Here is a 12149-nt window from a genome sequence, read left to right as displayed (position 1 = left end):
CTTTTGCTTTTTTCTTGCTTCATATGGGAGGGGCGGGGGGGGGGGGGGGGGTGGTCTCGAGTGAGGTAATTTTTCGTCAAGAATGGATATCGTAACTTTAATTCTGTACCGCGTTCTAGAGTATTTATATTTTATGCGTTTAATTAATTGTTTTAATTTGTTGGATTTTATTGTGAATATTGTTTAAATTGGTAATTTATGGAGAATTTTGAATGTGAAACAGAATAGTATTTTTCGAATTTTTAGTTTAAATAAATTTGTTATTTTCGTATTATTCAAATTTTTATTTCTCAGCTTTTAATTTGCAAATATATAATTAAAGATACAATTTAGAAACAGAGAACTGTTGTTCAGTGCTCTGTTATTTTAACAGTCCTCAAAATATGACTTTTTAACTTTAAACTGAGTCAATCTAATTTATTTATATTATTCATAATTTCAAATTTGAAATTTTAGATTTAAAAAAATTTACCATTATTATATGGCTGAAAATACCATTTTCTAGTTTTTAAAATTGAGAGAGTTTTATTCCTCTATATTGCTCAAAAATTGTTGTTTTTAATAACAAATTTTAGAAAATATTTCATCTTTATATTGTTAAAAAATTTATCAAATTTCAAAACAAAAATGGTGTCATTTTTACATTGCTCAAAATCTCATTTAAATTTTTAAGATGAGACAGTCTTGTTTATTTATAATGCTCACAATTCTATATTTCACATTTCATATTTAAACAAATTTGCCACCATTATATTGTCCAAAAATTTATCAAATTTCAAATATAAATTCCATCTTCAAAATTTCAAATCTAAAAAAACCCACCACATCTCTCGCTAAATAAACAAAAATAAATTTTAAAACATGGGTAAAGAATTCTCTCAAAGTTAAATAAGTGAGGTTATGTCATCTTCCAAATTTCAAATTTCAAAAAATCCGCCACATCTCTCCTTAAATAAAGAGAAATAAATACTAAAACATGCGTAAAGAATTCTCTCAAAGTTACTTAAGGTGAGGTTTGTTATTTTCAAAATTTCAAATCTAAAAAAATCCGCCACATCTCTCGTTAAATAAACAAAAATAAATATTAAAACGTTCAAAGAATTCTCTTAAAGTTACTTAAGGTGAGGTTATGTCAGTACGATGAACGTGTTAAATCGCGGCAGCCATAACGTTCTCAAGCTAGCCATGCTTTTAATCCAGCCGAAACGGATAGAACTTAATTACAGCACCCGGTGGCAAATATTGCAAATGTTTACGAGTTTACGCGGGGATTCAAATAAATTAGAAGTACGTCGCGGAGATGTATAATTCTGGGTCACGTGCACTTTGCCCGCGACTATATCAACGTCGAAGGCTTCCGTATAATTCATGTAATAACCTAAAGTGGCCGTATCCTCGGAGCAATTGATTTCAGTCTTCGTGTTTACTGGAACTTGTTACCCGCAGTCTCCGCCACGGTTTTCCTGCCATCAGTCCAGAAAATAAAATTCCATCTCGGTTACAGACGCTCTGAATCATGCTAACCTCCTCGTTCGACTTTTTGATAGTAATCAAAGCTGTTTCATAAAATACACCGGGTATATTGTAGACGATGTATGTATATGTATATTTTATGCTATAGCTTGGATTAGTTGGAGATATTTTCTTTGTAACGATATAGAGATTTATATGAGTCTAACTTAACCCAGACCTAATTCAGAACTAACTTGGACCTAATTTTGATCTACCTCAGATCTGGACTATTTATCATTCAGTTCTATAGTACCTAAGGACGGTTATGTTACATTCTCTTCGTAGCAATATTGAAATTTATGTGAGCCAAACCTGACGCTGAAAGTAACTCAGATTTAACTCTGACTTAATTCAGATTTAACTCTAGACTTAACATGAACTAATTCACCATTAAATTCTACAGTTCGTACAAAAGGTTATGTCGACGTTATGATGCATTCTGTTTGTAGTAATATAGAAATTTATGTGATCCAAATCTGACTTAGAAATAACTCAGATTTAACTCTGACTTAATTCAGATTTAACTCTCACCTAATTGAAATCTAATTCTGACCTAACATAGACGTATTCAACATTAAAGTTTACAGTACCTAAAGGATCTGTTAAAAACCTATAACCTAACAAACCTAATTCAGACCTAATTCAGACCTAACTGAGACCTAATTCAGACTTAATTCAGACCTAATTCAGATTTAACTCAGACTTAACTCTGACTTAATTTATCATTAAATTCTGCAATACCTAATTTTTGTTTCTCGACAAATTTTGAAACTCATAATAAGTGTATATGAATTCACTTAATCCTGACCTAACTTATATGTAACTCAGAGTTAAATCGGACTTAACGCTAGGTGGCATTGCAGTTTAAAACACCTGAGAAAGTTAAAAAGGTTAGCCGAAAATTTGGTCGTTTCAAAAAACTGTATCGAAGTTAAATTAAATTCGTACCTAACCCAGACCTAACCTAAATCCATTTGAATTAATCATTACAATAACTAGTCCTAAACTTAACCTAAATTTCTCTGAATAATTCATTAGAATATACACAATCCAGAGAAGCTGAGAAAATCCTTACAAATTCTTGATGTTCCAATTAACAGTATAGAAACTAACATAATCTATACCTCACCCAGACCTAACCTATATCTACTTAAATTCATTATTACAATATACATGAGATTAAAAAGCTGAGAAATTTCTCACAAATTTTGTACGTTTCAAATAACTTTATAAAAACTAAGATAATATAATTAATAATAATAATCAAATTAATCATCACAATATTCTCAACTTAAGGAAACTGACTATATCTTAAAAGAATTTTCTACTTATTTTTCAAATATAAATTTATAAATCAACCTGACTCTATCTTAACTCACACCTAACCTAAAACCATGTAAATAAAATTTACAACTGCGATGATTAAACAACAGTGTTTACAGTGTTCAGTGTCCTATAAACTATAGTTTAATTAAGTAATCCGATCGAATCGCGCGGGACGTGCTATTAGAAGAATCGAATGATCCGGATAATCCTTTGTGCTCGATTGTGTCCTCCTTTTGCTGACGAATGTTTACAGCGACTGTCCGATCAACTTGGCGACAATAAACCGTATTCAAGCCCTATTATCCGCGGTCTAGTAGCCTCGGGATGCAAACGAACGTGTCCTGGATCCCTGTATTTACCGTGAAAACTCTTAACCAACTTTTGGACCGTTGCCCGCGCCCCGATGAGGGCGTTTTACAATAACAGTGCTCTAACTATCCAGACCATCAGCGGATTTCACCTTCACAAGCCGGTATTCACGGGGGGGGGGGGGGGGGGGGGGGGGGGGGGGGGAGGCGGCTATCGCCGGGTATCGTATTGAACATACTCGTTGTTCACGCGCGCGCGCACGCTTTCATTAAAAAGCCATCGCCAAGTTGAAAAATACGTGCGACAGTGTGACGTCACATCTTACCGATTTCAATCGAATCAATGATCGAACGAGTTAAAAAGTGTCGTAAACTGTACTAATGTTGCACAAACTATAGCACGCTGTGGTTGATTTTAGTCAGAATATTTTTTAGTTTTGTAAGTCATAGTTTAAGGATTTTGTATTGTTTAGTTTTGTTTCGAAAGGGTAGAGTTGATGACTTAAAGTGATATTGATTTTGCATAAATTATATTATGTGGTAGTTAATTTTAAATATAATATTTTCTACTTTTGTAATTCATAGTTTAAGGATTTTATATTGTTTAGATTTGTTTGGGAAGGGTTGTGTTGATGACTTAAACTGCCACGAATTTTGCATAAACTATACCATGCCATAGTTGATTTTTAACAGAATATTTCATATTCTTATAATTTACAATTTAAAGCGTTTATATTTTCCGAATTTGTATGAAAAGGATCTAATGACGACTCAAATTGTCCTTAGTCTAGCATAAACTATACCATATTATAATTGATTTTGAATAGAACATTTTATATTCCCAAAATTTACAATTTAAAGATTTTATGTTCTTCAAATTTGTGTGAAAAGGATATAATCATGGCTCAAATTGTTCTTACTCTTGCATAAACTATACTATGCTGTAGTTACTTCTCATCAGAATATTTTATATTGTTTTTATTCTATACTTTAATGATTTTGTATTCTTCAAACACTTCTGTATCGAGTGAAGTAATGATTTAAACCGCCCCCCAATTTTGCATATACTATACCATGCTATAGTTAATTCTCATCAAAACATTTTATATTTTACTGATTTTATATTTTTGAAACTTGTCTGAATCGAATGAACTAGTGATTTAATCTGCCCCCAATTTTACATAAACTATACCATATGCTATAGTTGATTCTCTTCAGGACATTTTATATTCTTATATTTTGTACTTTAATGATTTTATATTCTTCAAACTTGTTTGAATCGAGTGAACTAATGACTTAAACTGCCCCTATCTTAGCATAAACTATACCATACTATAGTATATTTTTATAGAAATAGTGCTCTAACAACATTTACTTACGACATACTTTAAAAATCCCATTTTGGTCAGCTATTTCATAAACGAAACCACTTCGTTACAGTGATCTTGTTACTAAAAAACAATTTTTTTAAATTACGAGAATTTTTATAAAAATCAAACACGAACTTTGTTAAATCATAAATGTAATAATGTTGCTACCGCGCGCCGGGAAAATTACATTTCGGCGAGAACTTGTGAAAACTTGACGGTCACTCTTAGATTAGGTTTATAAATCGAATTACTATTTATCCGTTTTCTTAACGAGCGACAAGCTAATTAAGGGAACTCTCGGTAAGAGAGCTCTCTGAATCCGCGCTCGGTTCCATAAATCATATATTAATCCTTGGTGGAGGCCCGAAGGGGCTATCTTTCAGTTCGCAACGTAACGCTGTATTCTCGCTATTCATTAGCCGGTCAGTAATCTCCGTGGAATCTTTATTGGAATAACATCATCACGCGAAACCCATTTCGTAGTTTTAATGATGCATCGCCGGGGATTAGACGCTGATTAACATAACACACACAGCGGCACCGGCACCGCCCGCGAAAAAAAAAGAAAGAAGCACACGTTCACCGTACTGTTTTCAAGAGCGGCAACATTTACGCTGTTCACCAGCCTCGGATGATTACTCGTCGTTTAAGAAACCTTCAATTTACGCTCCCATCGATTATTTTCACGTTCGCCGGTATGCATGGGATATTTCGTCTACAAAGCGCCTCGAAGCAGTCGATGGTAGAATGTTGTTAATTGTTGCCGTTCTTCTGCGCGATTTCGAAACTTGAGAGCATAGTTATTGAGCTTATTTTACCGTGCTTGGTTCTACTGTACTTATTAACCCTTTGCACTCGAAGCCATTTTAATTCAAAATGGTTTCTTCTGATCTATGCAGTATTTCTATTTCATATGATTTATTGCATTTTCTACGTATGAAATTGAGCCTTGGCACTCAAACAACAATTACACTTTGAACATTATAAATAATTATTATAATTATAATATAAATATGAACACGTTCGACAATTTTAATATTATATTGTTACACGATATAACAATTTTTAGTGGTGCATCGGAGACACCACTCGAGTGCAACGGATTAATAGTTAGTTAATCCTAACCTATACTTTAATAAAGACCTAAAGGAAAAATAATATAGATCTATACATAACCTCCCAATTAGGCTAACCTCAATTTGTATATCAAGCTTCTTGTTGTCTAAAGAGATTTTTATAATAGTCACATTAATGTTTATTTATTTTACAAGTCGACTATGATTTAATTTTTGCTCTTTGCCTTAATCTTGATTTAAACTATTCCTAACCTAGAAATAAGATAGACTTGTACATAGCTTCCTAATTAGCATAGATAACCTAGGTTCCATTGTACTTAGTAATAGTTAGTTAGGTTAGTTCTAACCCTTCCTTTAATCTAGATCTAGCCGAGAATTAATACAGATTTATACATAACCTCTCACTTAGGCTAACCTCAATTTGTCTTCTAAGCTTCCTGTTGTCTTAAGAGATTTTTGTACTAGTCAAATTAATATTTAGTCATTATTAAGCTTTCTTCCTTTATTTTAACCCTATCTTAAATTACATCTAACTTAGACCTAACACAGAGCTTGACATAACCTCTTAATGAGACAAGATAATCTAGGTTATACTGTGCTTGTTAATAGTTAGTCCTATCCCTTACTTTAATTTAGATCTAAGCGAGAATTAATATAGATCTACACATAACCTCTCAATCAGGCTAACCTCTCATTATTTCCCAAGCTTTCTATTGTCTAAACAAGTTTTTATTGCAGTCAGATTTAATATTTATTAATTTTACTATTCGACTGTAGCTTAATTTTTGTTTGTTTGTATTAACTCTGATTTAATTAACATTTAATAATAAAAACCTCTTAATTAGACTAACCTCTCATTGTCTATCTAAGCTTCCGGTTGTCTAAATAGATTTTTATAATAGTTAGATTAATATTTATTCTTTATACAATTCAACTATAACTTAAGTTATGTTCCTTTGTTTTAAATGAGACTTAAATTACATCTAACTCGCTAACCTCACACTTGTCTTCCAATCTTTCTGTGTTTTTAAAAATATTTTTATAACAGTAACATTAATATTTCTCCATTGTACAATTCGACTATAGCTTTAGTTTTGTACCTTTGTTTTAACCCTGACTTAAATTACATCTAATTTAGACCTAACACAGATCTGGACATAACCTCTCAATTAAGCTAACCTCACACTTGTCTTCCAAGCTTTCTGTTTTTTAAAAATATTTTCATAACCGTAACATTAATATTTCTCCATTATACCATTCAATTATTAGCTCAAGTTTGATCCCTTCATTTTAATCCTGACTTAAATTACATCCAACTCAGTCGTAACACAGACTCGAGAATAAATAAATTAATTAGGCTCGCGTGTACCCTACCGAGTCTCCGCGCAGCAGCGCAGAGGGGTTGACAACGGCAGCGGGGGGTTCAAGTACGGCCGCTGAATGGAGCCATAAATTTATTGTAGCGGGTTGGAGGGAGAGATTGGCAGCGAGGGGGGCAACAGAGAAAGCTGTTTCGCCGCGATTGTATGCGAGTTGCGGTATTGTGCGTTGAAACGGAACGAAGCCGGATCAATCCGACCGGGATGCTCTTTTTTCGGGCCGGCGCTCCTCTCGAGACCCGGGGACCGGCCAAGGATATTGATCAATTTAGACGGTGACCCGCGATTAGCTTGGTCCAACCCCCAACCCTCCCCTCCCCCCACCCTCTTTGTTTACTTTACTCCTTTTTCGAAGCTCCCTCGGCGAGATCGCACGGCGGCCAATCGATTTCCAACCCTTTCGCCGGATCGCTTTTTCGGTAATTGCTGGTTACTCGAATTTATTCGCGACGGGGTCGCGGCAAAATTGTCCTAATAATCCTTTACTGGACCTTTAAAGGGCTCCTCGACACTCTATTTGGTGAATTCGTTTCTATACTACTGAAATAATTAATTAAACAATATTTGATTCGATCGAATTAATTTCGTAATTATTGCGAGAATTAATTTTAAGTTAACATTGTACGTGGAATATAATTTTTAGTCAATAAACAATTTATATAAATTGTATTGAATTATAATTGTTAAAAGTAAGTTTAGGTGACGGAATTAATGTTTTCATTTTGTTTTGTAATTCAGCTGAATTAACTTTGTAATTATTGTGAAAAGAGAATAGTGAAATTAATTTAGGAATAATTTTTAATAAATATTGTACAGTGTGTTGTTTATCTATTTTGTAAAAGTACCATCGAATCGAGATGTCAGGAGGTGTGTTCCAATTTATTTTGGTGAAAATAGTGTTAATAATGTAAATGTAATAATGTAATGTAGGGTAGATGAATTTGGGTTAGGCTAAAACTAATTTACAAAATGTAATTAATGATTTAGTACAACGTAATCGCACTAAAATCATCCATCACTTGTCAAGATACATGCTGGTTCAATTTTCTATAGATCGTGATTAAGTTCCAGCTCTATTAATATACATAGTAGAACCTGGGTTATCTAGTGTAATTAAGAGGCTACGTTCAGGTATGTCGTATTTCTAGGTTATTTAAATCAGAGTTAATACAAAGAAACAAAAGTTGAGCTATAGTCGATTTGTGAAATTAATAAATATTAATGTAACTGTTATAAAAATCTATTTAGGCAACACGAGGCTCAGATAGACAACATAGGTTAGCCTAATTGAGAGGTTATGTGTAGATCTGTATTATTTCTCGGTTAGGTATACATTAAAATAAGACTTAGGACTAACTATTAACAAGCACAGTATAACCTAGATTATCTTTATATTTCTTAATAAATTCCTCTATATTTTTGAATAAATTCACCATTATCATAGTAAGCTTACAATGAATTCTAACCTAAAAAACGAACAATGTACAATATAAAGGCAAATAACTGCTTGATAAAATATAAAAAGTAAACGAAATTTGTCCAACGCGTAAATACTTGTGCCATAAATTAATATGGCACCATTCTATAATAAGCCATATAGTATACATAGTACATCTATATTATACTATAGCCCCCGGCGTAGTTACGAATCCCAAGCGCGTCGGTGTGCAGCCGCACACGGACTATAGCGCGGGCAGAGACAGTGAACGCGGAGGCACGAGCATTCGCGCGACCGCGCGCATTACAATAAGTCCGCGGCGTGTTTAATAGAATAATTAAGGGCCCTCGTCGCACGGAACAGCAGCTGATGCCCTTGCCTGTGCACGGTCGCGCGCGCGTGGTGCACCCCCGTATTGACGTTAATATGGCGGAGAGGACCGGGGTGAATGCGACGGGGATAACGCGGACCTACGACGCATTGTTGATTCGTGGGGGGCGTGCGCGCGGACCACGCACAATGGGGTCACCGGGGAATTAATGCATTGATCAAAATTCTGCTCGACGGATTAGCCGTGGTAAAAAGCGGCCGACCGACCGCGGGAAACGGGACTATGTTTCTATCGCGCTAATTCGGTTGCGACCAAAATAAAAAAGTGACTATAAAACTGTCGAACATTTTGATGACAACGACATTGTTGTCTTATCTTGGCAAGCGAGCACAGGGCGTATATCAAAGGAAAAAGGTCGTATAGTGAAGATATAAAATAGATAAATAGAAAAAGAAAAAATAATAATAATAATATAATAATAAAAATAATTTGTTATAGCTTTTCTAATATGGTATTGTTCGATTGCTGAGATTCTCCTGATTAAAATGAGTCCAAACACGACACAAATCGGACAATTTTTGTAGATACAGTGCAACTGGAATATACATTTTTTACATATAGTAAAATTATTTCCTAATCGTACCACGTCAACAAAACTAATCCGAATTGTACCGTGTTTGTACTCATTTTAATCGGCGCAATCTCAGCTATCGTTTTAGACATCCGAAATCAACGAAATCCGAAATAAATTGATTAAATTGAAAAACCGAAACTAACTTGGATATTATTTAAAACACATTGATATATTTATCTTCTGTATATCGTTACTTTTATCTTCGTACTAGAAAAGCTTAGCTATCAGTGGGCGAAGCCGATAATTTACTAAATAAATAATATTGCCCAGATAAACAAATTTCCAGCCCGCCGTTCGCGTCGCGAGCCATCGCGTTTTATTCGAGACGATAGCGACGCGCGTCACAGTGTCGCCGTCATACTGTTTCACGGGGACGCAGGGAATTTTCATTTCGTCGCATTACCATAATAAAAATCTATTACAGCGCCCCCGCGTTCATTCGGCGAATTTTCGATTCTATCGAACGGCCCCGGGTCCCGATGTAATCCGGTGTACAACGATCCCGTAAAATCTGCGGAGCACAATTGACGGCTCCCGCGAGCTGCCGGGCTAGAGCATCGTCTTTTAATCACGGCCGGCGCTCTCGTTCTGTTCAATCAATTTAACGAGCAACGCCGCCGTCGCACCGACAGACTCGCGCGATTCCGGGATTATAAACCCCTCGCGCCGCGCGCTCGCAATAATTCCGTTTTCCGAACAGTCGCGATAAGAAATCTGCGATACGGCTCGCCTGCCGCCCCTGTCGGAATTGGACCGGCTCTCGAATTGGCCGGCCTCAATTGGATCAATTCGGACGAGCCGCGCGCTCTCTCTCTCTCCCGAATTACGCATAACGCCGCTTTACGAGCACCGTAAAACCGCTTCCCCAAAAATGTCGTTTCCGCGTGAATCGATTTATTTAACCATCGGCCGGCCGCTAATCTTCGAGCTAGAGCGCGCGGGCGTCGATCGGCAACGGAACGGGCCAATAAATGGCGCGACCAGCCGCGTGCGTAACTCGGTTATCGCTCGTGAATGCGCGCCGGACTTCTAATTCCGACGCCATCGAATTGAAAACGCGGCCGCGAGAGCCGCTAAGATATATCTCGGATCGGCGCAGAATAATGGTGAGAAATAAAAAGAAAATTAATTGGAGCGATGGAGCAATGATATTGACTTTTGGATTGTTTATTGTTGTTTGGATGTCATTTTTGTTCGTGACATGTATTTTTGAAAAATATTCGTAAATCGTCACCAAGATGGCGACAGGGTATAAGTTGCAATAATATTAAATTATTTTAATAATATAATAGATATTAGGTTTAACACCAAATTTATTAGTTTCGTTCTTTTTAAAAATATTTAATAGTATTTTTCGGTGAACCTTTTATTTTGTGGGATACTATATTTCCAATTATAATTATTTTACAATATTTGTTTATTTACCCCTGATTTGTTATGTTAAGCTCATTTGTTTGATAAAAGTGACAAGATTCGATTTATTTCGATTTTGTTTAGTTTTTGTTTTAGTAATTGTACAGATAATTTATGTAATAATTTTTCACGAAATTGTATTAATTGTTATTATAATTATAAAGTAAGAAAGTGGTCGTTTGAACGTGGTAGATTTAATGATAAACATTTATCTGCAAAAATAAGCAAGATATGTACATTGATATTTCGAGTGCTACCAACCCTTATCAATATTGTTGTAGATTATGTGTTCCCGTGGATATTTTTGAATTTATGATGGCTCAAATTAAAGCTAGAAGATCTCACTTTATGATAGGTTAAAAGAGAAATTTTAGAGTTTATGGGAAATTTAGAGATCATGTACCAAAGTCACGAAATATTAATCGATAGTTTCGAAAGAAATGATTAGACTTTGAGGAGTTACTTCGAGTCAATTTTAAAATATGTTCCCATCGATATTTTTGAACTTCTAATAGCTCAAATTAAAACTCAAAAATCTCACTTTAAGATAGGATATTCTAGAAATTCCAAGATTTATAGAAAAACTAGAGATAATGTGCGAAAACCACGAATTATCGATAGTTCCGAAAGTAGTATTTGAACAGCAGATTTCAGTCAATTTTAAAATATATTTCTGTTAAGATTTTTGAACTTTTGATAGCTCAAATTAATACTGAATGATCCCAATCCCCTGAATCACGTACAAAAGTCACGAAATATCGACATTTTCAGACGAATAAATGTCAAGTCCCCCTTCATAACCTAAAAGAAACTTCCAATTGATATCAAAGAACATAAAAAGATCCCTGCTTCTTTTCTATAACCGCTCAATTCTCTATACAATCCGATCCGTATTTTCTATAATATAAAAACATGCAAATGTCATTCACTCATCCGCGATTCTTTGCAAACCAACAAATTCTCACCGCTTCTACAGATACATCTCAAAGCAAACCGCGCGGAAACATGTTCGCCGAGCCTCGGTTCACCATGGAACTCGTGGTAACGTCTCGCGGCCCTAAAACCGCTGTTTTACCCTCCGCCAGTCCATAAATTGTCGACTTCCAGTCAGAGGCGAACTCACCTCGGGCCTCGGCAATTTTCATTTCCGAGCCGGGCAAATTGACGAGCTTTAAAGAACGCGGCCGGAAAGTTTCGAAAGAATGTTTCCACTCCTCGACTTCGAGTCCGAGCGGCGCAGGGGTCATCGACGGAGGCTGCGGAGACGGCCGGGGTTGCGCCGTTCCAGGGTGCGGTGCGCAGCGGCGATCGGGGCGCGGGGAGCGCTCGTTTTACAGCGGCGTTTCGCAGAGAGGCGGCTCT

The sequence above is a fragment of the Augochlora pura genome, chromosome 11 (genome assembly GCF_028453695.1).
Source record: "Augochlora pura isolate Apur16 chromosome 11, APUR_v2.2.1, whole genome shotgun sequence".
In the NCBI taxonomy this organism is placed as follows: domain Eukaryota; kingdom Metazoa; phylum Arthropoda; class Insecta; order Hymenoptera; family Halictidae; genus Augochlora; species Augochlora pura.
This window is presented reverse-complemented; position numbering follows the sequence as displayed.